Consider the following 26,632-nt stretch of genomic DNA (forward strand, 5'->3'; position numbering starts at 1 on the left):
GACAGCTAGGGTTCCATTGAAGTCCTAGGGTAAGGTCAGGTTCCATTTCTGACTCAGGGCCATTGACCTGGGTGTCTGCCTACATGTATGAGTCTGGCATGTGTCACACTGCGCCTTTTCATCCAGAGTGTCCAATGAAATTGGTGTGGGCTCAGGGACCTTGCAGGTGTCTCCCAATATGTAGGGTTTGTGCAAATGTGTCGGGCAGAGATTCCTTCAGCCGGCAGGCAGAGTCCTACGCTGTGGCTTCAGAGACCCCATCCTGGAGGGCCTGTCTCCCAGGGCTTTGGGGACCAAACACTGGGAACACAAACTTGGGTCAGGTTTAGGGGCAATGTGATGGCAGGCCTGATCTGCAGACCATGAGGTCAGTGCCTTGGGATCTGAAACAAGAGCAATGGAGAGGTGGGAATGCAGGCTTTTCTGTCTGGGTTGTGTGTCTCGGTTGTACACGGAATGGAGGGGTGGCCTCATGGGGCCATGGGAGAGTCTGCCTCTCTTGGGATTCTGCCCAACTCCCAAGGGTTTGGTTTCATTCGAGGGGAAGGGACGAGTGATGTTTTCTGTCTCAGGGGTTGGGCCATAACAGGGATTCCAGTGTCAGCTTCTTTTTCCGGACGCCTGGAGCACCCGACTGAGGGTGAGGATTTTGGCAATGGGCATGGCAGGCCCGATATGCGGTCTCCTAATCCAGCTAGCGAGGGGGCTTGTTTTCATGTGGGGTCAGTCTGAGGGTCACAATGCCTGTTTTTGCACAGGGCGGACCTCCATGGTGGGCGTGTTCTCATGGGCCATGCAGTTGGCTCCCACTCCTAGGGGGTGACCCCCATATCCACACCAGGATTTTCCAGCCATCGAGAAGGATTAGTCCTCCTTTGTTCTTGAGGTTCCGCCATAGGCCGGAGTTTGAGATATGGTCTGGGCACAAATGCCTGAACACCCAGTGATAGTAGACAAGACATCCTAAGGCCATGGACGGTCCCACCTGCATGAGATGGCACCCGCTACCTTGGGGGCTTACTGGAGGTCGGGGCTCAGGCTGTGTCACACAAAGCATTAGTGCATAGTCTTTCTGGATATTGGGGTTCCGTCTAGGGCCATGTAGGTTGACTCTCACATGGCGATTCTGGGCAGACCCATCAGACCCTTCTTCTTTTTGAAGGAAAGGCAGAAGGCTGTGTGGTGGCTCTAGAATTCCCAACCTGGAGGGCTTGTTGGCCAGGAGGGTGATGACGGAAGTCTGCACAAACAAGCACCATTTCTGTTCAGTGCCGAGCACACCGTAGTTCCAATGTGCAGCATCGACATGAGATCTCCAGCACCTGAGTCAGGGCGAGTGTCGGATGGTCACTCACGCTGGAGTTTGTGTGCATGATGCTAGATGAATGGAAGAGCCATGAGGCCCTCATGAGGCCATGGAGGCTGGGACTTGTAAGCTGCTCCGAACAGCAAGCTTTTCTTCTGTGGGACAGCGGGAGTCCATTTTGATGACTCCATGGTCCACCATATGGAAAGACATGGTAGCAGAGCTCACCGCATAGACGTCTGGAAAGCCCAGCTCAGCTTATCCTTTTAGCCCAGGAACAAGGCAGTTTAGATCTGGTGGCTTGGTGTCAAAGTGTCCAGGGTGCTTAGGTGTCAGGGAGCCTCATTCTGATGGGTCACAATGCTGGCTTGTGTCCAGGGAGACCTTAGAATGTGGCAGAGGCTCAGGCGCCATGCAGGATTCTCTTCCCGTGAGGTTAGGACGCAGCTTCCAAGAGCCAGGTTGCCTTCTGGGGACAGGATGTGTTCTGTTTTGTGGCTCAGGGATCAAGTGTTGGACCATATGTAGGTATTCCAGATTTTGCCTCTGGAGGCAGATACCTGAAAACCTAAGCTAGGGTTCCGTTGAGATCCTAGGGTTATGTCAGTTTCCATCTTCTGACTCAGGGACATTGACCTGGATGTCTGCCTGGAAGTAGGTGTCTGGCCTGTGTCCGAAGGTGCCTTTTTTTGCAAGGTGGCCATTGAATTTGGTGTGGGCTCAGGGGAATAGCTGGTGTCTCCCAATCTGGAGGGTTTGTGCATATGTGATGGGCAGAGTTGCCATCAGGTTGGCAGGCAAGAGTCCTGCTCTGTGGCTCCAGAGGCCCCATCTTGGAGGGCCTGTAATCCAGGGCTTTGGGGACAAAAGTATGCAAAAAGTAGGGATAGGGATAGGGGCAAAATGATGGTAGGCCCGATCTTTGGACCGTGAGGGCATTGCCATGGGATCTGAAATAAGAGGGACGGGGTGGATGGAGTGCATGCCTTTCTATCTTTCTATCTGGGTTGTGTGTCTCAGTTGGGCATGGAATGTAGCATAGCCTCATGGGGTCATGGGAGATTCTGCCTCTGTGAGTATTTTTTCTGCCCTGTCCCAAGTGTTTGGTGTCTTTTGGGGGGAAGGAAAGAGTGCTGTTTTCTGTCTCAGGGTCCCGATATAGCACATATTCCATAGTTGGATTTTGGGTCCGGGCACCTGGAGAACCTGACCCGGTGTGAGGATTTGGGCCTAGGGACATGTCACGCCCGATATGAGGGCTCCTGGTCTAGCTAGCGAGGGGGCTGTTTTGAAAGTGGGCTGAGCCTAAGGGTCACAATGCCTGTTTGTGGCCAGGGCAGCTGTCCAGGGTGGGGGAGGTCTCATATGCCATGCAGATGGCTTGCACTCTGAGGGTAAGACCCCCATTCCCACACCAAGTTTATCCCATCGTGTGGAAGGATGAGTGCTCTTTGATGCTTGAGGTTCCCCATAGGCAGGGATTTGAGCTATGGTCTGGGCACAGACACCTGAATACCAAGGATGGGTAGAGATGACAGTCTCACGCCTTGGCACATCCCACCTGCAGGATATGTGGCCCTTGACCTGGGGGCTGATGGGAGGTCGCGGCTCAGGCTGTGCCAGATAGAGCATTAGAGCACAGGGAGGCCTAGGACATTGGGGTGCCATCCATGCAAGTTGACCCTCATGTGGGGATTCTGGGCAGACCCCTAGGGACCCTCTTCCTTCTGGATGGCAGACAGAAGACTGCGTTGTGCCTCCCAAATGAACAATCTGGAGGGCTGGTGGGCCTTTTTTCCAGGAAGGAATGGATGGAATTCTGAATGCACAAGTGCTGGTTCCGTTCACTGCCAAGCACATTGCATTTCCAATGTGTATCATATGAGTCATGGCGCCAGCACCTGAGTCAGGGCACTTGTCAGATCGTCTCTCACGCTGGACTTTGTGTCCATGATGGCCCACGAAAGGAGGTGTGGCCTTATGAGGCCATGGAGGTCGTCCCAGGGTGGTGTTTGTGAGCTGCTCTGAACAGCAAGCTTTCCTTCTGCAGGACAGGGGAGTCAGTTTTGATGGCACCCTGGTTCCCTGTATTGAAAGACATTGTAGCAGAAGTCATCACATGGATGCCTGGAAATCCCAGTTACGCTTACCATTCCAGCCCAGGAACAAGGCCATTTTGATCTGGTGGGTCTGGGGAAAAATGCCCAGGGGCCTGAGGTGACAGGGAGCCTCATTCTATTGGGTCACTATGATGGCTTGTGTCCAGGGAGACCTTAGAATGTGACAGGAGCTCAGTTGCCATGCAGGATTCTCTACCCATGAGGGTTGGATGCAGGTCCCAAGAGCCAGGTTGCCTTCTGGGGACAGGAGGTGTTCTGTTTTGTGGCTCAGGGATAAAATGTTGGAGCATATGTTGGTATTCCAAAATTGTCTCTGGAGACAGATGCCTGCAAACCTAAGCTAGGGTTCTGTTGAGATCCTAGGTGTATGTAAGGTTCCATCTTCTGACTCAGGGCCATTGACTGGATGTCTGCCTGGAGGTAGGTGTCTGGCCTTTGTCCGAATGTGCCTTTTTTCCAAGGCCACCATCGAATTTAGTGTGGGCTCAGGGACATTGCAGGTGTCTCCCAATTTGGACGGTTTGTGCAAATGTCCCTAGCTGAGTTCCCTTTGGGGGGGCAGGAGAGTCCTGTGCTGTGGTTCCAGAGGCCCCATCCTGGAGGGCCTGTCGGCCAGGGCTTTGGGGATAAAAGTCTGCAAACACACACTCGGTATAGGGTTTTAGGTGATGTGTAGGCAGGCCAGATCTGTGGACTGTGAGTGTAGTGCCGCGGGATCTGAAATTTATTTGGCGGGGAGGCAGGAGGGCAGGATTTTCTGTCTGGGTTGTGTGTCTCGGTTGGCCATGGAATGGAGCGGTAGCCTCATGGAGACATGGGAGATTCAGCTCTGTGAGGATTATTCCCGGCTCCCAAGATTTAGGTGTATTTTGGAGTAAGGGAATAGTGCTGTTTTCCGTCTCTGGTGTCCCGCCATAGCACAGATTCCAGAGTCAATATCTGCGTCCGGGCCCCTGGAGAACACTAACAAGGCTGAGAATTTGGTCCTAGGGGCATGTCAGGCCCACTATGTTGGTTCTGGTCGAGCTAGCAAGAGGGTTGTTTTGAAAGTGGGCTCAGGCTGAGGGTCACAATGCCTGTTTGTGGCCAGGGCAGCCCTCCTGATTGGGCGTGCTCTCATGGACCATGTATCTGGCTCCCACTCTGAGGGTTAGACCCCCATCCCCACAGCAAGGTTTTCCTGTTGTGGGGAAGGAGGAGTGCTCTTTTATGCTTAAGGCTCCCCTTTAGGCCGGGATTTGAGCTATGGTCTTGGCACAGACGCCTGAATACCCAGGTTGATACCTACCTCACCAGGGTATCACAGGAAGCCCACAGTATGCATGGAGCTCCTGGGCAGTTGGAGAAAAAGCATGAGGATTCTTCAAGGATCTGGAAAGAGATAAGACTTCTACTGAACGCTGCCAAAAGGCCCATCGTCAGGAAACCTGTTTGGATCTGGCCAGCGGCTGCTGGAGTTCTGTGTCCTCTTTGACACTCCCTGCTTTCCAGAACTGAAATTCTTGGCGGGTCAGAAGTCAGACGTGGTCGTCTTCAGAATACAAGGAGGTGTGGAGAGATGCCTGGCTGGCTCAGGAGGTAGAGCACGTGACTCTTGATCTCAGAGTTGTGACTTCAGGCCCCATGTCAGGTAGAGAGATTACTTAAAAATAAGATCTTGAAAAATAATTGGCAAAGCATACTGAGGGAGAGGCAGGCCTCTGTGGGCAAACCCAAATGTAAAATAAACCGCCCCCCCCACCTCATGAAAAGTTAGCCCCTGGATGTTTCTTTATTTTGCACTTTTAAAGTTCCCTCCATCCAGAACATTCTTGTGGAAAGTGTTTGAGGCCAGAGCCTGAAGGTTTTTGTCTATTTAAAAAAAAAAAAAAAGTATTATGTCCCAGAGGGTGGATACTGGAAATTTTAAGCTATAAGTTATGTTTTAAGCTGTGAAAATTTAAAGAATGAAATAAAGCCTGGAAATAAAAAAAAAATTAAAAAATAAAAAAAAGAAACATGACAGTCTCATGCCTTGGCATGTCCCACCTGCAGGATATGGGGCCCGCTACCTGGGAGGCTGCTGGGAAGTCAGAGCTCCGGCTGTGTCAGAGAGAGCATTAGTGCACAGGGCGACCTAAGATATTGGGGTTGCTTCAAGGTCCGTGCAGTTTGATCCACACATGGGGATTCTGGGCAGATCGCTAGGGCCATACTTCTTTCTGGAGGGCAGGCAGAAGACTGGGTTGGGGCTCCCGAATGAACAATCCGGAGGCTTACGGACCAGAAGAGTGAGAGCAGAATTCTGAACGCACAAGCACAGGTTCAGTTCAGTGCCGAGCACCTGGCATTTTCAATGTGCAGCGTCTGACATGAGATCTCCAGCACCTGAGTCAGGGCACATGTCAGATCAGCGTGCACGCTGGAGTTTGTGTCCATGATAGCTGACGAATGGAGGGAAGGCATCATGAGATCATGGAGGTTTTCCCAGGCTGAGGCTTGTGAGATGCTTGGAACAGCAAGCTTACCTTCTGAGGGACAGCAGGAGTCCATTTTGATGGCACCATGGTCCCCCATATGGAAAGACGTTGTAGCAGATGTCACCACATGAATGCCTGGAATGCCCAGCTCATCTGTCCCTTCCAGCCCAGGAACAAGGCAGTTTGGTTCTGGTGGCTCTGTGGCAAAGTGCTCAGGTGGCTGTGGTGACAGGGAGCCTCATTCTGATGGGTCAAAATGCTGCTTGTGTCCATGGAGACCTTAGAATGTGGCAGGGACTCTGGCACCATGCAGGTTCTCCTCCCCTGAGGGTTGGACAGAGATCTCTAGAGCCTGCTTGCCTTCTGTGGACAGGAGGTGTTCTGTTTTGTGGCTCAGGGATCAAGTATTTGACCATATGTAGGTATTTCAGAGTTTGCCTCTGAAGGCAGATCCTTTGATGTTCTGGGTTATATCAGGTTCCATCCTCTGACTCAGGGCCATTGACCTGGGTGTCTGCCAGGAGGAAGGTGTCTGGCATGTGTCTGAATGTGCCTTTTTACCAATGCAGCCAAAGAATTTAGGGTGGGCTCAGGGGCATTGCAGGTGTCTCCCAATGGAGGGTTTGTGCAAATATCATGGGGAGTGTTTCCTTCGGGTGGGCAGGCAGAGTCCTGTGCTGTGGCTCCAGAGACCCAATCTGTCAGTGCAGGCCAGGCCAGCTAGATGGAGACGGCCAATCAGTGGGGCATGCATATATTTACTGAGGTGAGTTGCAATCACATTGGCCACCTTTGTATGGGCCGGGCTCAACCTCCTCAATTAAGGCTGGTCTGTCAGGCGGGGTGGTAGCAGGAGGCGTTAGAGTAGGGGGTAGCAGGAGCCATTAAATTATCTATTAGGTGTGTCATTGTGATCCGTTAGGGTAGTGGTAGGAGTGGTAGTATCAGGGTTGTGGAGAGTGACAGCGCCCTGTACATTATCGGGAGCATTGCGAGCAGCATTGCAGGGAGACTCGCCACCCCAGGCAGCAGCGCCGCCGGGAGCGTCCTTGTCAGGAGCGGCATTGCTGGGAACCTCGTCACCCCAAGCAGGGCGCTGCTGTGAGCGGCCTTGTCAGGAGTGGCATTGCTGGGAGCCTCATCCTGGGAAGCACCTCATCTGCAGCAGCCTCGCTGCCCCAAGCAATGGCGCTGCCTGAGCAGCAGCACTTCCACTAGATGGTTGGGGAGCGGCCTCATCTGCTGCGGCCTCGTCCCAGGGAACATCCCTGTCTGGAGCGGCCTCATCGCGAGTGGCCTCAATGCAAGGGGCCTCATCGCCAGCAGCCTCTTCCCAGGGAGCAGCCTTATCTGCAGAGGCCTCGCCACCCCAAGAAGCAGTGCTGCTGTGAGCAGCCTCACCGCCTGAGCAGCGATGCTGTCACTACATGGTTGGGGATCAGCCTCTTCAGGAGCAGCCTTATCCCGGGGAGTGGCCCAGTTGGCAGCGGACTCGTCGTGAGTGGCCTCATCCATAATGGCCTCCTTGGCAGAGGCGCTGATGCTTGCGCTGTCACAAGTCCGGGGAACGGCCTTATTGGCAGTGGTCTCGTCAGGAGTGGTCTCGTCAAGACTGGCCTTGTCCCAGGGAGCGGCATGTGGTACAGTGAGGGTGAGGCATGGAGCCTCCAGGAGGGACCCCAGGGCAAGGAGGCAGTGGCCCCCAGACCAGGCACTTACCGGTCTGTTTCATTTCGGATGCATGGCGTGAAATAAAGCTTTGCTTGATTTTCACTTTGTGTCAATCTCGTTCCTTTGATCACGGACCCCAACATTTGGGGCTGGATCTGGGATAAAATGACAAGAACTGAGCCAGCATTAGAATTTCTGGAAATAGCCTCTATTGAGGTCTTGTCTGTCTGTCTGGTTGCGGATTTCCAGGGTATAGCCCACTGGGGAGAAGCTGGACGTGGCCATGCTTCCCAGGGCTGGAGTGGAGGCTGCGGGGTGGGGGTAACAGGAGGAGTTAGAGTAGGCGGTAGCAGGAGCTGTTAGAATAGCCATTAGGGGAGCCATCGGGAGCCGTTAGGGTAGTGGTAGGAGTGGAGTGTTGGGGTTGTGGAGAGTAATAGCGCCCTTTTCATCATCGGGACCATTAGGAGCGGCATTGCTGGGAACCTCGCTGTCCTGAGCAGCGGCACTGCCGGGAGCAGCTTTGTCAGGAGTGGCATTCCTGAGAACCTCATCACCCCAAGCAGCAGCACTGTCACTAGACGGTCGTGGATCAGCCTCGTCAGGAGCGACCTTTTCCTGGGGAGTGGCCTCATCTGCAGCAGCCTCACCACCCCGGGCAGCGGCACTGCCTCCAGTGGCCTCAGCGCCGGAGCAGAGGCGCTGTCACTAGACAGATGGGGAGAAGCCTCATCTGCAGTGGCCTTGTACAGGGGAGAGGCCCCATCCGGAGTGGCTTCATCGCAAGCAGCTTCATCAGGAGCGGCCTCATTCCAGCGGCCTCCACACGGGGAGTGGCCTCATCTGCAGCGGCCTTGCCGCCCAGAGCACCGGAGCTGCCACTAGCAGCCTCATCACCCGAGCAGTGGCACTGTCACTAGACAGTCAGGGAACAGCCTCATCAGGAGCGGCCTCGTCCCGGGGAGCGGCCTTGTTGGCAGTGGCCTTGTCGTGAGCGGCCTCTTCAGGAGTGGCTGCATCAGGAGTGCCTTGTCCCAGGGAGCGGACTGTGGTACAGTGAGCCTGAGGCAGGGAGCCTCCAGGAGGGACCCCAGGGCAAGGAGGCAGTGGCTCCCCTGCAAGGCTCGGGCACCTACACGTCAGTTTGATTTCTGATGCATGGCTCGAAGTAAAGCTTTTCTTGATTTTTGCTTTGTGTCAGTCTCGTTCCTTTGATCATGGAACTTAACACCATCCTGGAAGGCCTGTTGGCCAGGGCTTTGGGGAGAGAAATCTGAAAACACACACTCAGGATAGGGTTCTGGGTGATGTGATGGGAGATCTGATCTGGGGACCATGAGGGCAGTACCATGAGATCTAAATTTAGTTCAAAGGGAAGGTGGGAGCACAGGCTTTTCTGTCTGGTTTGTGTGTCTTGGTTGGCCAGGGAATGTAGCGGTAGCCTCATGGGGCCATGGGAGATTCTGCCTCTGTGTGGATTCTGTCTGACTCTGAAGGGTTTTCTTTCTTTTGGGGGGAAGGGAAGAGTGCTCTTTTCTGTCTCACGGTTCCCACCATAGCAGGGATTCCAGAGTCAGCTTCTGGGTGAGGATTTGGGCCTAGGGGCATGTCAGGAATCATATGTGGGCTCCTGGTCCAGCTAGCGGGGGGGGGGTCTGTTTTGAAAGGGGGCTCAAGCTGGGGGTCACAATGCCTGTTTGTGGCCAGGGAAGCCCTCCTGAGTGGGCGAGGACTCATGTTCGATTCAGATGGCTCCCACTCTGAGGGTTAGACCAGCATCCCCACAGCAAGCTTTACCTGTCGTGGGGAAGGAGTAGTGCGTTTTGATGCTTGAGTTTCCCCCATAGGCTGGGATTTGAGCTAGGTCTGGGCACAGACGCCTGAATAACCAGGTTGGGTAGAGATGACAGTCTCTGTCCTTGGCATGTCCCACTATGGGATATGGGGTCCGCTACCTTGGGGGCTAAAGGGAGGTTGGGGCTCAGGCTATGTCAGACAGAGCATTAGTGCACAAGGCAGCCTAGGACACTGGGTGCTCACTCACGTTGGAGTTTGTCTTCATGATAGCCAACGAATGGAGGGGTGGCCTCATGAGGCCATGGAGGTCTTCCCAGGCTGGGCATTGTGAGCTCCTCCCAATAATACACTTTCCTTATGCGGGAAAGTGGGAGTCCATTTTGATGGCACCAGTGTCTCCCAGATGGAATGTCGTCGTAGCAGAAGTCACCGCATGGATGCCTGGGAATCCCAGCTCCGCTTACCCTTCCAGCCCAGGAACAATGCTGTTTGGATCAGGTGACTCTGGGGAAAAGTGCCCAGGGGGCTGAGGAGACAGGGAGCCTCATTCTGATGGGTCACAATGCTGGCTTGTGTCCAGGAAGACCTTAGAATGTGGCGGGAGCTCAGGGGCCATGCAGGAATCTCCTCCCCTTATGGTCGGATGGAGCTCCCATGAGCCAAGTTGCCTTCTGGGGACAGGAGGTGTTCTGTTTTGTGGATCAGGGATCAAGTGTTGGACCATATGTAGGTATTCCAGAGTTTGCCTCTGGAGGCAGATTCCTGAAAACCTAAACTAGGGTTCTGTAGAGGTACTAGGGGTATGTCAGATTGCATCTTCTGGCTCAGGGCCATTTACCTTTGTGTCTGTCTGGAGGTAGGTGTCTGGTATGTGTCCAAATGCGCCTTTTCTAAAGGTGGCCAAAGAATTTGGGGATGGCTAACGGGCATCGCAAGTATCTCCCAATTGGGAGGGTTTGTGCAAATGTGACGGGCAGAGTTTCCTTTGTGTGGGCAGGCAGAGTTTTGCGCTGGGGCTCCAGAGACCCCATCCTGGAGGGATTGTCAGCCAGGGCTCCTGGAACAAAAGTCTGCAAACACAAACTCGGGATAGGTTTAGGGGTGAGGTGATGGAAGGCCCGATCTGTGGACCTTGAGGGCAGAGCCAGGGATTGGAATTGAGGGCAACGAGGAGGCGGGAGTGCGGACTTTTCTGTCTGGGTTGTGTGTCTTGGTTGGCCACATAATGTATCGGTAGCCTAATGAGGCCATGGGAGATTCTGTCTGTGTGAAGATTCTGCCTGACTCCCAAGAGTTTGATGTCTTTGGGTGGTAAGGGAAGATTGCTGCTCTCCGTCTCAGGGGTCCTGCCATAGCAGGGATTCCAGAATTCGCATTCTGTGTCCAGGTGCCTGAAGAACCCGACCAAGGGTGACAACTTGGGCTTAGGGGCATCTCAGGCACGATATGCGTGCTCCTGGTCCAGCTCATGAGGGGGCTGGTTTGAAAGCGGGCTCAGCCTGAGGGTCACAATGCCAGTTTGTGGCCACAGAGGCCGTCCTGAGTAGGCGTGGTCTCATGGGCCATGCAGCTGGCTCCCACACTGAGGATTAGACCCTCACCCCCACAGCAAGCTTTTCCCATCGTAGGGAATGAGCAGTGTTCTTTGATGCTTGAGGTTCCCCCATAGGCAGGGATTTCAGCTATGGTCTGGGCACAGAGTCCTCAATTCCCAGGTTGGGTAGAGATGATTGTCTCTGGACATGTCATGTCAACCTGCAGGATATGAAACCAGATACCCTGGGGCCTGATGGGAACTCGGGGCTATGGCTGTGTCAGACAGAGCCTTCGTGCACAGGGCGGCCTAGGACACTCGGGTGCTGTTGAAGTCCGTGTATGTTGATCCACACGTGGGGATTCTGAGCAGACCCCTAGGGTCCTTCTTCCTTCTGGAGGGCAGGCAGAACACTGGGTTGGGGCTCCCGAATGAAAAATGCAGAGGGCTTGCGGGCCAGGAGGATGAGGATGGAATTCTGAACGCACAAACGCCAGTTCAGTTCAGTGCCGAGCACCTGGCATTTCCAATGTGCAGTGTCTAATTCGAGATCACCAACACCTGTGTCAGGGCACGTGTCAGATTGTTGTTCATGCTCGAGTTTGTTTCCATGATGGCCGACAAATGGAGGAATGGCCTCATGAGGCCATGGAAGTCTTCCCAGGCTGGAGCTTGTGAGCTACTCCGAACAGAAAGCTTACCTTCTGGGAGACAGCAGGAGTCCATTTTGATGGCACCATGGACCCCAATATGCAATGACGTCATAGCAGATATCACCGCATGGATCATGGAAAGCCGAGCTCAGCTTCCACTTCCAGCCCAGGAACAAAGCCTTTTGGATCTGGTGGCTCTGGGGCAAAATGCTTAGGGGGCTGTGGTGACAGGGAGCCTAAATCTGATGGGTCACAATGCTGGCTTGTGTCCAGAGAGAACTTAGAATGTGACGGGGGCTCAGGCGCCATGCAGAATTCTCCTCCCCTGAGGGTTGGGAACAGCTCACAAGAGCCAGGTTGCCTTCTGGGAACAGGAGGTTTTCTGTTTTGTGGCTCAGGGATCAACTGTTGGACCATATGTAGGTATTTCAGAGTTTTACTCTGGAGGCAGATGCCTGAAAACCTAAGCTTCTGTTGAGGTCCTACGGTTATGTCAGGTTCCATCTTCTGACTCAGGGACATTGACCTGGGTGTCTGCCTGGAGGTAGGTGTCTGGCATGTGTCCGAATGCGTATTATTCCCAAGGCAGCTGATGAATTTGGGGTGGGCTCAGGGGAATTGCTGGTGTCTCCCAATCTGGAGAGTTTGTGCAACTGTTATGTGCAGAGTTTCCTTCGGGTTGTCAGGCAGAGTCTTGCGCTGTGGCTCCAGAGGCCCCATCCTTGAGGTCCTGTCAGCCAGGGCTTTGGGGACAAAAGTCTGCAAACAGAAACTCGGAATAGGGTTAGGGGCGAGGTGATTGCAGTCCAGATCTGCAGACCATGAGGGCAGTGTCACGGGTTCTGAAATTAGGGCAATGATGAGTCGGTGTGCATGCTTATCTGTCTGAGTTGCGTGTCTCAGTTGACCACGGAAAGTAGCGGTAGCCTCATGGGGCCATGGGAGATTCTGCTTGTGTGAAGATTCTGCCCGGCTCCCAAGGTTTGGTGTCTTTCAGGGGTCAGGGAAGAGTGCTGTGTAGGGGTCTGATTTGCCAGAGGAATGGTAATGCCCAGATATAGGTGTGGGACAGGCCAGATAGCCGTATCCAATCAGTGGGGTGCACCTTTATTAACTGTGGTGAGTTGAAATCTCATTGGCCACCAGTGTGTAGGCCAGTCTCAACCACCTCTATAAAGGTTAGTCTGTGAGTCTTGGAGGGGAGAGAAGTAGGAGGAATTAGAATAGCCGTTAGAGAAATAGGAGGAGTTAGAGTAGTCGTTAGAGAAGTAGGAGGAGATAGATTAGCCATTAGAATACCATAATAGCCGTTAGAGTGGCCATTGGGAGCTGTTAGAATAGTCGTAGGAGTGTTAGCGTTGGGCTTGTCAGGAGTAAAGCCGCCACGAGCCACAGCCCCGCCACCAGAGGCCTCGCCTCCCTGAGCCATGGCTTTGCTGGACTGGCCTGGCTAGAGTGGCCTCGCCAGAGTGGCATCATTCTGGTGAGTGGCCTCGTTGGCATGCGGCCTCATAGTTGAGAAGCCACCTCCAGAGTGGTCCCTGCATCATCAATAGCGGCCTTGTCTAGAGCAGCCTCTTCATCATTGGGAGCGGCCTTGTCTGGAGCGGTCTCTTAACTGTCGGAAGTGGACTCATCTGTCTTGTAGCCTCTTCTGGGGAGCGGCCTCCTCTGGGGAGTGGCCTTGTCAGAGTGGCCTCATTGTGGGCAGAGGCTGTGTCATCAGGGATGTCGTCTGCATCATCCTTACCTCTTTTTCATTAGGAGCGGCATCCTCGTCATCGTCGCCTCTACATAAGAGATGGCCCTGACCAGTCTCTTTGGTTTCTGATGCTTGGCGTGAAATAAAGCTTTGCTTAATTTTCACTTTGTGTCAGTCTCGTTCCTTTGATCACGGATCCTAAGATTAGCAGCAGGCCGGGATCAAACAACGAGAACTGGGCCAGCATCGGAATTTATGGGAAATGTCTCCGGAGGTGTTGGTATCTTGTCTATCTGTCTGGTTGGTGTCCAGGATATGACCCACCGGGGAGAAGTTGGAAGCAGCCATGCTCCCCAGTGCTCAAGTGGATGCGGGGATGCATCATTGCTCTGCTTCTAGATCGACAAGGGGTTCAAGTCCCCCTGGGCGGTCAGTGTGGGGTTCGAGTCCCCCTAGATGGTCAGGGGTTTCGAGTCCACCTGGATGGTCACCAGGGGGTTCATGTCCCCCTAGATTGTCAGGGGGTTCAAGTCCCCTTACGTGGTCACCAGGGGGATCAAGTCCCGATAGGCAGTCAGGGGGTTCCAGACCCAGAGGCAGTCATTGGGGGATCAAGTCCCCCTAGGCCATCAGGGGCTTTGAGTCCCCCAAGGAGATCGCCACCATTGGCAGGACCGCTGGGCCTGCAGTTGGCTTTTTGTTGTCTGTTGCACTTGAAGGAATGGGGAATGTAGAGAGTAAGGGACTCTGACGTTTGTCTTTCTGTTTCTCATAATAGATGTGGGGCTTCTTCCTCACTCATTTCCTGTGTTAAGGTCTATAACTGGAGCCAACTGGATAGAGGCTTTAAGGAATATTCCCAAGGAGCTGCCAAAACTCTTAGTTTCAGGGAATTCCTTGCCTTCTCTGGCCCGACATGGAATGCCTAGACCCTCCCCATTGCGGCGGGGTGGGGGGGAAGCATGGCATCTGAAGTGGAATGGACCCAGGTGGAATATGAAATTTTGCTAACATCTTTTAGCAAAGAGATGACTGAACTGATGGTTAACCGATGGTTAACTGATGTCTGTCTCAGGGTTTTAATGGGTAATTGTTTAAGTAGCTTTCAGGGTCTTTGGTAATCTGAAGCTTTGAAGTTTTGCTTGGGTGACAAATGGGATGAAGTACTAGGGCGCTGGTTGCTGGATCTAGATTTGTGCTTTTGAAATCTGTTGGTAAACATGTTTTGTGCTTAACTGCTATGCAACGGTTCACAACTGGTTAATATTTAGTCTTCACTAGAGATTGAGGTGTTTCTAAGAAAATGTAAATGGTTTTCTTTGCCTACCCAGAATTGTAAATGAGATCTCTTTGACTCATAAGGCTTTTCCCTGATATGCTACATTACTCAGGAAGTACTACTATATCAATGATAAATCTTGGGTTACATTTGGGTAAATGCTGTAACTACTCCAGACGTTCTATACATTTTCTAAAGTTTTAATGTTTTGATAAGGGTCATCATTTGATATTTAACCATATCTATTCTGAGTTTTTGTCATTTGTAATTGTTTTAATTCTCTTGTAAGATGAATTCCGCCTTAAAAGATATTCATATAGGAGGCATTCAGAACAAACACCGTTCTTTGATATGTTGAAATCCTGGAACTGAATTTCCAGAAGGAAAAGTTGCACTCGCACTAAACCAGAATTTGTATGGTGACTCAAGGTAAGAATGAGTCTCCAGGAGCTTTCCTAGAAAGGCTTACTGAAGCCTATAAAATATATAGCCATATCGACCCCAAGGCACCCGAAAAGCAGGGGGCAGTGAATCTTGCTTTTACCAGTCAGTCAGCCCCAGATATAAGGCGGAAACTTCAGGAAATTGAAGGTTTTGAAGGGAAGAATCAGATTGAGTTATTGGGAATAGCAGAAAAGGAGTTTAACAACAGGGATGCACAGGAGGATGAAAAACAGACAAAAAGCTGGTTAAGGTTTTGGCATTACATGAGATGGGTAGGGGATAGTAAATGGAAGGAAAAGCCTAAGCACAGAGAAGGCAGGTTGGAAGACTTAGATTCAGATCAGTGCGCTGACTGTAAGGATAAAGACACTGGATCAGGGAGTGACAAAAGAGGAAGACAGCAATGCTGACCACCAGAGTAAAAATTGAAGTGGAGGGGAAATCAATTGATATTTTTGGTGGACATGGGAGCCAAGTTTTCATTATTACTTAAACGTATGGGAAAACTCTCTGAAGAGGAAGTTTGGGTACAAGGAGCAAATGGCACAGAGAAACAAAAATAGACAATAGAACGGAATTTAAATTTGGCCCCGGGAGTAGTTAAACTACGGTTTTTGTCCTCCCTCATGCCCATATAACTTGATGGGTAGAGATCTACTCCACAAGTTACGAGAAGGCATTCAGTTCTCGGAAGGAGACATGACTGTAACCTTGACAAAACACACTGTACAGGTGCTTATGGAAGCACTAGATGAATACCCCCTTTACCAGCCAGTCTCAAAGCCTGAGGAGACAAAGGGGAGAACCTTCTCCAAATCCTACAGTTCAGGTTTCCCGAGGTCTGGGCAGAAGGGAAGCCACCTGGCTTGGCCAGGGGACAACCTCCAGTCGTAATACAATTAAAGGTGCTGGCTATGGATGTTCACATTAGGCCACACCCTCTTCCCCAGGAAGCAAAGAAGGGATCAGAAAACACATTAACCACCTCCGAGGAGGCAGGATCCTAGTTACTTGAAAATCTCCATGGAACACACCTTTGCTGCCAGTCAAAAAAGCTGAGACTGGGGAGCACTGACCCGTTCAGGAGTTGCGGTAATTTAATAAACAGGTTGAAGATATCCACCTGACAGTGCCTAAACCCTATACCCTACTCTCCCTCCTGGGCCCCAAAAGTAGAGTGTATACCATCTTAGATTTCTAGGATGCATTTTTCTGCATATCGTTAGCAAGGGAATCTCAACCCTTTTTGCTTATGAGTGATCCGCCCCTCAGAAAGTGTTTCAAGGCAAACTCACCTGGACAAGACTTCCCCAAGGATTCAAGAATTCACCCTCCATTTTTGAAGAGGCCCTACATGAGGATTTGCATGAGTACAGAACCTCCAAACCTGGAGTCACTCTGTTAGAGTATGTTGATGACTTGCTAGTAGCTGCTAAGGACTAAGAGTCATGTGTGCGGGGTATGAGAACTCTCTTACAGACTGCAGTAAAAAGCATATTGGGTCTCAGAGACATTCCCCAATAGGATGCCGAGATGACTCTGTTCACAGATGGGAGTAGCTACGTGGTCAATGGAAAGAGGTATGCAGGGGCTGTGGTGGTTTCCCGTGAGCAGAAATTCTGGACAACAGCCCTGCCACACAGAATTTTGGAACAAAAATTGGAACTGATTGCACTCACTAAGGCACTGCAGATGGCCAAAGAAAAACCGCCAACATCTATACAGACAGCAGGTATGCCTTTGTTACTCTCCATATTCATGGGGCTATTTATAAAGAAGGGGACCTATTAACAGCAGGAGAAAAAGGAATTAAAATTGGAGGAGAAATATTGGTTCTCCTCCAGGCTATTTTTGACCCCAAAGAAGTGGCCATTATGCATTGCCCGGTACACCAAAATGGGACTGATCTGAATTCAAAGGGAAACCAATTAGCTGATCAAGCCACAAAGCAAGCAGCTCGAGAAATAGTACAAGAACTAGTTACACTCTCAGCTCTCACCCTGCCAGAAAAACTGAATTAGTCAGAAGAAGATTTAAAGTATTTACAGAATTGGGTTAAATTGGACTATGAGGGGGACTGGGCTAAGACTGAAGCAGGAAAAATAATTCTTCCTCGAAGACTAGGCAAAAAGTTAGTAGACCAGGTACATCAAGGTACTCATTTGGGGATACGCAAACTTAAGGAGCTTATAGGCAAGCAGTTCCAGGTTTCTAAATTAGGGCATATGGTTCAGGATGTAGTTGATAGATGTGCTCAATGCCAGACAGTTAATTTGGGAAGAACTTAAATGGGTAAGGTTCCTTACCTATAATTTCTTGGGAAATAGATTTTACAGAAATGAAACCTGGAAAATATGGGCACAAGTACATTTTAGTTTTTGTAGATACATTTTCAGGCTGACTAGAGTCTTCTCACGAAACATGAGATGGCACAGGTGGTAGCCAAAAAGCTATTAGAAGAAATAATTCTTAGGTTTGGGCTGCCTCTCGCAATTGGGTCAGACAATGGCCCTGCATTTGTGAGTTCAGTCTCACAGGCATTGGCCAAGATCGTGGGCACTAATTGGAAACTACATTGTGCCTACTGGCCCCAGAGTTCTGGGCAAGTAGAGAGAATAAACCGGACTTTTAAAGAGACCTTGACAAAACTAATTCTGGAGACTGGTGGTGGATAGGTGGATATCCTTCCTTTCGCCCTCCTCAGGGCATGATGCATACCCTATTCAAGCAAGGTGACCCCCATTTGAAATAATGTTTGTGAAATCCACCCCCCCCATTCTTGACTACAAGAGGTTGACGTAGCATAAATGTCTGATATGTCTGTACTCCAGTCACTACAGGCATTATAGTCTGTCTTAAAAAGAGTCCACTCAGGGAACCGGACTGCCCACACTGGGACAGAGATGGAGGTGGAACCACATCCTTAACAATCTGGGGATTGTTTTGGATAGGTCACTCTCAAGGGGGAAACTTGGAGCCTCGCTGGAAGGGACCATTTACTGTTATCCTGACCACCCCCATGGCAGTAAAATTAGAAGCCATCAGGTCCTGGATTCACGTGGGTCATGACAAACAAGCCAAGGATGAGGACGCTCCCCAGAGATGGAAGCTGCTGCCTATGGACCCCGCTGACTATGGACTAAAGCTAAGACTCAAATACTGTGAGTTTATTGTTGCTCCTATTGTTACCTGTTTATGTAAAGTACATGTGGGAAATTAGATGAACGGAATTAGGGGAAAAAAATGGAATGGTATTACAATGGGTTCAAAGGCTAACTAATCAGCTGACTGCATTACAGTTACTTTTTGGCCCCTGTATTATAAATGCCCTAATGTCACCTGTACCAAAGAAAATTGTACCGATAAAAATGTTAGTCTTTCATGTTAATAAACCCCCTTACAACAGAAGAACATAGAACCGGCTGAAAAGTCAAGGATTTGATTAATTTCCAAAGAAAAGTGGGGAATGTAGGGGCCTGATTAGCCAAAGGAACTGTAAACCCCAGATTTAGGGGCAGGCCAGGCCAGATAACCATATCCAATCAGTGGAGTGCACATATATTAACTGTGGTGAGTTGAAATCTCATTGGCAACCTGTGTGTGGGCCAGGCTCAACCACCACTCTAAAGGTTAGTCTATGAGGCTGGGAGGGGCTAGAACTAGGAGGAGATAGAATAGGCATTAGAGATGTAGGAGGAGTTTAAATGTCCATTGTAGAAGAAGTAGGACTTAGAATAGCCATTAGAGAAGTAGGAGGAGTTAAAATAGCCATTAGAGAAGTAGGAGGGGTTAGATTAGTCGTTAAAGAAGTAGGAGGAGTTAGAATAGCTGTTAGAATAGCACAGTAGCCATTAGAGTGGCTGTTGGGAGCCATTAGGGTAGTCATAGGAGTGATAGCATTGGAGTCGTCTGGAGCAGCACCACCCTGAGCCGCGGCTCCACCCCCAGTGGCCTCGCCGCCTCACCACCTGGCCTCACTGCCCTGAGCCGTGGCCTCGCTGGAGTGGCCTGCCTGGAGTGGCCTCATCAGAGCAGCATCATTCCAGGGAGCATCCTCATTGACATGTGGCCTCATCTTCAAGCGACCTCCTCCAGAGCGGCCTCTTCATCGTTGGGAGCGGTCTTGTCCAGAGCAGCCTCTTCATTGTTGGGAGCGGTCTTGTCTGGTGTGTGGCCTCATCTGGGGAGCGGCCTCCTCTGGTGAGTGGCCTTGCTAGAGTGGCCTCATGGGGAGCAGAGTCTGTGTCATCAGGATTGTCATCCTCATCATCCATGCCTCTTTCTCATCGGGTGCGGCATTCTCATTATCGTCCCCTCTATGTAAGAGATTGCCCCGGCCGGTCGGTTTGGTTTCTGATGCTTGGCATAAAATAAAGCTTTTCTTGATTTTCACTTTGTGTCAGTCTCGTTCCATTGATTAGGGACCCTAACAGCTGTTTACTGTCTCGGAGGTCCCGCCATAGCAGGGATTCCAGAGTCCATGTCTGGGAATGTGTGCCTGGAGAACCCGACCAAGGGTGAGGATTTGGGCATAGGGGCACATTATGCCCAATATGCAGGCTCCTGTTCCAGCTAGCGAGGGGGCTGGTTTGAAAGCAGGCTCAGGCTGAGGATCACAATGCCTGTTTGTGACCAGGGCAGCTCTCCTGATTGGGCATGGTCTCGTGGGCCATGCAGCTGGATCCCACTCTGAGGTTTAGACCCCGATACCACAGCAAGCTTTTCCCATCATGAGGAAGGAGTGCTCTTTACCCTTGAGGTTCCCGCATTGGCCGGATTTGAGCTATGGTCTGGTCACAGATGCCTGAATACCCAGGTTGGGTGGAGATGACAGTTTCTGGCCATGAAAGGGCCCCTGTGCATGATATGTGGCCTGCTACCTGGGGGGCGGATGGGAGGTCATGATTCAGGCTATGTCAGACAAAGCATTAGTGCACAGGGCGGCCTAGGGTATTGGGGTGCCATCAAGGTCCGTGCAGGTTAATCCTCACGTGGGGATCCATGGCAGACCCCTAGGGCCATTCTTCTTTCTGGAGGGCAGGCAGAAGACTTCGTTGGGGATCCCAAATGCATTGCTTGCAGCCCAAATGCTTGCAGCCCAGGAATTTGAGGACAGAATCTGAACCCATAAGCGCTGGTTCCTTTCAGTGCCGATGAAATGTCATTTCCATGTGCAGCGTCTGACTCGAGATCTCCAGCACCTGAGTCAGGGCACGTGTCAGATGTTCACGCACTCTGGAGTTTGTTTCCATGATTGCTGACGAGTGCAGTGGTGGCCTCATGAGGCCATGGAGGTCTTCTCAGGCTGGGACCTATGAGCTGGTATGAACAGGAAGCTTTCCTTCAGCGAGACACAGGGAGTCAGTTTTGGTTTTACCAGGTCCCCTCTATTGAATGAGTTCGTAGCAGAGGTCACCACATTGATGCCTGGAATGTCCAGCTCCGCTTAGACTTCCAGCCGATTCACAAGGCTGTTTTGATCTGGTGGCTGTGGTCAAAAGTGCCCACGGGCCTGAGGTGAAAGGGAGCCACATTCTGATGGGTCACAATGCTGGCTGTGTCCAGGGAGGCATTAGAATGTGGCAGAGACTCGGGCGCCATGCAGGTTCTCCTCCCCTGAGAGTTGGACATAGCTCCCAAGAGCCAGGTTGCCTTCTGGGGACAGGAGGTGTTCTGTTTTGTGGATCAGGGATCAAGTGTTGGACCATATGTAGGTATTCCAGAGTTTGCCTCTGCAGGCAAGTTCATGCAAACCTATGATAGTGTTCCGTTGAGATCCTAGGGGTATTTCTGGTTCCATCTTCTGACCCAGGGTCATGGACTTGGGTGTCTGCCTGGAAGTAGTTATCTGACATGTGTCTGAATGCGCCTTTTTTCCAAGGCAGCCAACGAGTTTGGGGTGGGCTCAGAGGCTTTGCAGGTCTCTCCCAATCTGAAGGGTTTGTGCAAATGTGGACGGACAGAGATTCCCTTGGGTGGGCAGTTAGAGTCCTGCGTTGTGGCTCCAGACGCCCCATACTGGAGGGCCTATTGGCCAGAGCTTTGGGGACAAAAGTCTGCAAATACAAACTCGGGATAGGGTTCTGGGCGAGGTGATGTCCAGGCTGAACTGCGGACCTGAGGGCAGTGCTGTGGGATCTGATATTAGGACGAGGTGGAGGCAGAAGCGTAGGCTTTTCTGTCTGGGTTCTGTGTCTTGGTTGGCCACGGATTGTAGTGGTATCCTTAAGGGGCCAAGGGAGATTCTTCCTCTGTGAGGAATCTGCCCAGCTCCCAAGGGTTTAGTGTCTTTTGGGGGGAATAAAAGAGTGCTGTTTTCTGTCTCAGGGGTCCTGCCAAGGAGTGATTCCAGAGTCTGCTTCTGTGTCTGGGTGCCTGAGAACCCAACCAAAGTTGAGGCCTGGGGCCTGGGGCATGTCAGGCACGATATGTGGGCACCTGGTCCAGCTAGCGAGTGGGCTGGTTTGAAAGTGTGCTCAGGCTGTGGGTCACATGCCTGACTGTGGTCAGGAAAGCCTTCCATGTGAGCGTGATCTCATGGACCATGCTGCTGGTTCCCAACTGATGGTTCAACCCCATCCCCACAGCAAGCTTTTCCCGTCGTAGGGAATGAACAGTTCTCTTTGATGTTTGAGGCTCCGCCATAGGCCAGGATTTGAGCTATGGTCCAGGCACAGAAGCCTGAATACCCAGTTTGGGTAGAGGTGACAGTCTCTGGCCTTGGCACATCCGACGTGCAGGATATGGTGCCCGATACCTGGGGGTCTGATGGTATGTAGGGGCTCAGGCTGTTTCAGAGAGGGCATTAGTGCACAGGTCGGCCTAAGACATTCGGGTGTCATAGAGGTCCATGCAAGTTGATCTTCAAGTGGGGATTCTGGGCAGACCCTTTGGGTCCTTCTTTCTGGAGGGCAGGCAGAATCCTGCGTTGTGGCTCCCGAATGAACAATCTGCAAGGCTGGTGAGCCAGGATGGTGAGGATGGAATTCTGAATGCATAAATACTGGTTCCCATCGATGTCAAGCACATGGCATTTCCAATGTGTAGCGGCTGACTCGAGATCTCTAGCACCTGAGTCAGGGCACGTGTCAGATGGTCGCTCATGCTGGAATTTGTGTCTATGATGGCCGACAGTGTAGTGGTGGCTTCATGAGGTCATGGAGGTCTTCCCTGGCTGCGGCTTGTGGACTGCTCAGAACAGCAAGCTTTCCTTCTGCGGGACAGATGGAGTCCGTTTGGATGGCACCAGGGTCCCCCATATGGAATGACATCGTAGCAGAAGTCACTGCATGGATGCCTGGAAAGCCCAGCTCCACTTAGCCTTCCAGCCCAGAACAAGGCCCTTTTGATCTGGTGGCTCTGGGGCAAAGTGCCCAGGGTGCTGAGGTGACAGGGAGTCTCATTCTGATTGGTCACAATGCTGGCTTGTGTCCAGGAAGACCTTAGAATGTGTCGGGAGTTCAGGCACCATGCAGGATTCTCCTCCCCTGAGGGTTAGACGCAGCTCCCAAAAGCCAAGTTTCCTTCTGGGTCCAAGAGGTGTTCTCTTTTGTGCCTGAGGGATCAGGAGTTGGACCATATGTATGTATTCCAGAGTTTGCCTCTGGAGGCAGATGCCTCCAAGGCTAAGCTAGCTTTCCGTTGAGTTCCTAGGGTATATCAGGTTCCATCTTCTGACTCAGGGACATTGACCTGAGTGTCTGCCTGGATGTAGGTGTCTGGCATGTGTCCTAATGCGCCTTTTCTCCAAGTTGGCCAAGGAATTTGGGGTGGGCTCAGGGGCATTGCTTGTGTCTCCAAATCTAGAGGGCTTGTGCAAATATGACAGGCAGAGTTTCCTTTAGGTGGTGAGGCAGAGTCTTGCACTGTGGCTCCAGAGGCCCCATCTTCGATGGCCTGTCAGCCAGGGCTTCGGGGAAAAATGTCTGCAAACACAAACTTGAGATATGATTAGGGGCCAGGTGTTGGCAGGCCCGATCTGTGGCCCGTGAGGGCAGTGCCACGGGATCTGAAATAGGGTGATGTGTTGGTGGGAGCGTGGGTCTTTCTATCTGGGTTGTGTGTCTCGGTTGGCCACGGAATGTAGCAGTATCCTCATGGGGCTATGGGAGATTCTGCCTCTGTGAAGATACTGCCCGGATCCCAAGGGTTTGGAGTCTTTTGGGGTAAAGGAAGAATGCTGTTTTCCGTCTCATTGTCCCGTCTTAGCAGGGATTCCAGAGTCTGCTTCTGGGACCGGGAGGCTGGAGAACCCGACTGAGGGTGAGGATTTGGTCCTAGGAGCATGTCAGGCCCGATATGCAGGCTCCTGGTCCAGCTAGCAGGGGTCTGGTTTGAAAGAAGGCTCAGGATGATGGTTACAATGCCTGTTTGTGGCCAGGGCAGCCCTCCTGTTTGGGTGTGGTACATGGACCATGAAGTTGGCTCCCACTCTGAGGGTTAGACCCCCATCCCCACAGCAAGCTTTTCCCTACCCCGCAAAGGAGGTGTGCTATTTTTTGTTTCAGAATTCCCCATAGGCCCGGATTTGAGCTATGGTCTGGACATAGGCACCTGAATACCCTGGTTGGGTAGAGATGACAGTATCTGGTCTTGGCACATACCCACATGCAGGATACAGGGCCCGCTCCCAGGGGGGCTGATGGAAGGTTGGGGCTCAGGCTGTGTCAGACAGAGCATTAGTGCACAGGACGGCCTAGGACATTGGGGTGCCGTGGAGGTCCGTGCAAGTTGATCTTCACGTGGGGATTCTTGGCAGACCCCTATGGCTCTTCTTTCTGGAGGGCAGGCAGAACACTTCATTGTGGCGCTCGAATGAACAATCTGGAGTCCTGGTGGGCCAGGAGGTTGAGAACAAGTGCTGGATCTCTTCAGGGCCGAGCACATGGCATTACAAATGTGCAACGTATGGCTCGAGATATACAGCATCTGAGTCAGGACACATGTCAGATGTTTGCTCATGCAGGAGTTTCTGTCCATGATGGCCGACAAATGGTGGGGTGACCTCATGAGTACTTGGAGGCCTTCACAGGCTGGGATTTGTGAGCTGTTCCGAACAGCAAGCTTTCCTTCTGCGGGAGAGGAGGCATCTGTTTTGATGGCAACAGTTTCCCCCATATGGAAATACGTAGTAGCAGAAGTGACCACATGGATGCCTGGAAAGCCCTGCTCTGCTTACCCTTCCAGCCGAGGAACAAGGCTGTTTCGATGTGCTGGCTGTGGGGCAAAGTGCTCAGGGTGCTGAGGTGACAGTGAGCCTCATTCTGATGAGTCACAATGCTGGCCTATTTCCATGGCGGCCTTAGAATGTGGCGGATGCTCAGGAGCAATGCAGGATTCTCCTGCCCTGACAGTTGGATGCAGCTCCCAATAGCCAGGTTGCCCTCTGGAGACAGGAGGTTTCTTTTTTCTGGCACAGGGATAAAGTGTAGGACCATATGTAGGTATTCCAGAGTTTGTCTCTGGAGACAATTGCCGGAAAACCTAAGCTAGGCTTCTGTTGATATCCTGGGGGTATGTCAGGTTCCATCCTCTGACTCAGGGCCATGGACCTGGATGTCTGCCTTGAGGTAGATGGCTGACTTTTGTCTGAATGTGTCTTTTTCCCACGATGTCCAACGAATTTGGGGTGGGCTCAGGGGCATTGCAGGTGTCTTCCAATCTGGAGGGTTTGTGCAAATGTGACAGACAGAGTTTCCTTCAGTTGGGCAGGCAGAGTCCTGTGCTGAAACCCCGACACTTGCCTTGACATGAGTGATTCCGTGCTGGGTTTTTCTGAATGAAATCAGAAGGTGTCCAAGGAAAATATCATATGGCTTCACTCATATGTGGCCCATGAGGAGTACCATGGACATGAGTAAAAGCAAGGGAAAACTGAAAGAGATGTCAGACAAGGAGACAAACCAGGAGAGACTCTGGGCACCATGCTGAGGGTTACAGAAGGATGAGACGTGCCAGGAATGAGGGAACTGGTTCATGGTATGGAGGTGGTGTCGCATATATGCAGTTGATGATCACTCGGTGGTATATGCAACTAAATATCATGGAACACTATCTCACAAAGGTATCAGGGAAGAAAGGCTGGCTTCCCGAACAAAAGAAAAAGTATTGAAAAGAAAGTAAAACAGGTCGTTTCCCATATAGATGAAGAAACAAAGAGACAAGAAATGAAGTATAGTTTTATTATCTTACTGATTAAAATGTATGCAATTGGTTTCCAATGAAATCCTTATCTGAATTTGTTCTTTGGACATTGCAAATTAAATTCTTCCCTCTTCCTACATTTCGGGAATAGATGAGAAGAACCGGCATTGCCTTCATTAAATGTCTCGGAGTGTTGACCAGCAAATTGGTTTGACCGGCTTTTTGGGTTTTGGGAGGTGTTTGAGGAATGCTTCAAACACTTTCGTCATTACCTGAGATGTCAGATGTGTATGTTCATGACTTAGTCTTGGTAGTGGGTATGTGTCTTGGAATTTTTCCTTTTCTCTAATGTCTTGGATTTGCTGGCATACTTTTGTGTAGGGGAATTTTAGGTTAGGTTGTTTAGGAGAGTTTAGTCCTGAATGCTTTAATTAATTCTTGATACGTAAGCAGTTAACTTTTCCGGTTTTGTCGGTTTCTGCCGTTGATACTTTTTTTTATTAAGGTATTTTCTCTGAGGTTTGTTTCCATGAGTGCTAGTCCTCAATCACTCACTAAACTCTGTGGGACTCTTTTAAGTGTGTGTGTGGGGGGGCGAGTTGGGAGGGTTGGTGTGTTTCACAAAACGCTTAGAATGATATTTTAAGAGATATGACACTGCTATTCTTTGGATCACATTTCACCTTCAAATATATTGAAACTCATTTTCCATCTCATTCAGCCACATTTCGTGGAATGAATGTCCCAGTTAATCCTCTTACAGAAACACAGACTCTCCCTAACCTGCCATGGAACAAACACCAAATTTTGTGTGCCCGGTTAGATTCTCATTGTGTGTCACTTTTTTCTTGCTTTTTCACATGTTCCTTTACTACGACGAGTGAGTGAAATAGTATGTTATTTGTCTTTCTGTGACTGACAGATGGGCCACAGCCCAATGGTCACCAACTTTCTGCCACATGTGGCAAGTTTCAAGATTCCTTCTTGCTTATGGCTGGGTAAGATTCTGTGGTGCTTTGGGAGGACAGGGAGATTGCAGAAATGTCTGGGATCTCCAGGCTTGTCTTCAGCCATCAGGACAACTTGAAGATGACCACATCAATGGAAACAATGGCATCAATGAACCTGAAGCCTTGGAATCAGTCTCTATGGCGAGACAGAGAAGAAGTCGCAGAGACCATGGGAGAAAGGTTTAAGCATGTCTTAGGGGAGAAGTGGATGCTTGGTGCTTCAGAGGACAGGGAACCATGGCCAAAGAAAAAGACCCAGGTGAGAGGAGCACACTGAGAAACAACAAGTTGGATGCTGACCCATAGCTGTTGGCGTACAAATGGAGACTTTCTGAATGACACGAGCACTTGAAACTAAAGGGTCTTGAAGGCAGGGTAACCTAGATAAGAGTGCTTGACAGACATAGACTCCAGAGAACACTGTGTTTTTCCTGCGGAGCACAACAGCAAGAAACCGGGTGCAGAAGCCTGGAATCCATGATCAGAAACAATACTTGTTGACACAGTGGTATGA

The sequence above is a fragment of the Meles meles genome, chromosome Y (assembly GCF_922984935.1).
Source record: "Meles meles chromosome Y, mMelMel3.1 paternal haplotype, whole genome shotgun sequence".
Classification (NCBI taxonomy): domain Eukaryota; kingdom Metazoa; phylum Chordata; class Mammalia; order Carnivora; family Mustelidae; genus Meles; species Meles meles.